Source organism: Odontomachus brunneus, unplaced genomic scaffold, assembly GCF_010583005.1.
Source record: "Odontomachus brunneus isolate Ranch 3 - 2012 unplaced genomic scaffold, Obru_v1 Obru_scaffold_245, whole genome shotgun sequence".
Classification (NCBI taxonomy): Eukaryota; Metazoa; Arthropoda; class Insecta; order Hymenoptera; family Formicidae; genus Odontomachus; species Odontomachus brunneus.
The window spans coordinates 25,275-25,483 of NW_022639695.1; positions in this window are offsets into that span (position 1 = coordinate 25,275).

The following is a 209-nucleotide window of genomic DNA, read 5'->3' on the forward strand; positions in this document are numbered from 1 at the left end:
GAAAAAATTGCTTGTGCACAATTTTTAATTGGATTTTTTATCGGATGATTTCGTGAAGCAAACTCTTCAATTAGAGAATGTTATTTCTTTAAGAGTTGCTATAGAAAGGGCAAAAGTCATTAAAAATATTCGAGAAAATAATTTTTCTCATTTTAGAGGAAATTTTAAAATAAATTCAGAAAATAAAAGGAATTTTGAAAGAAGATTTT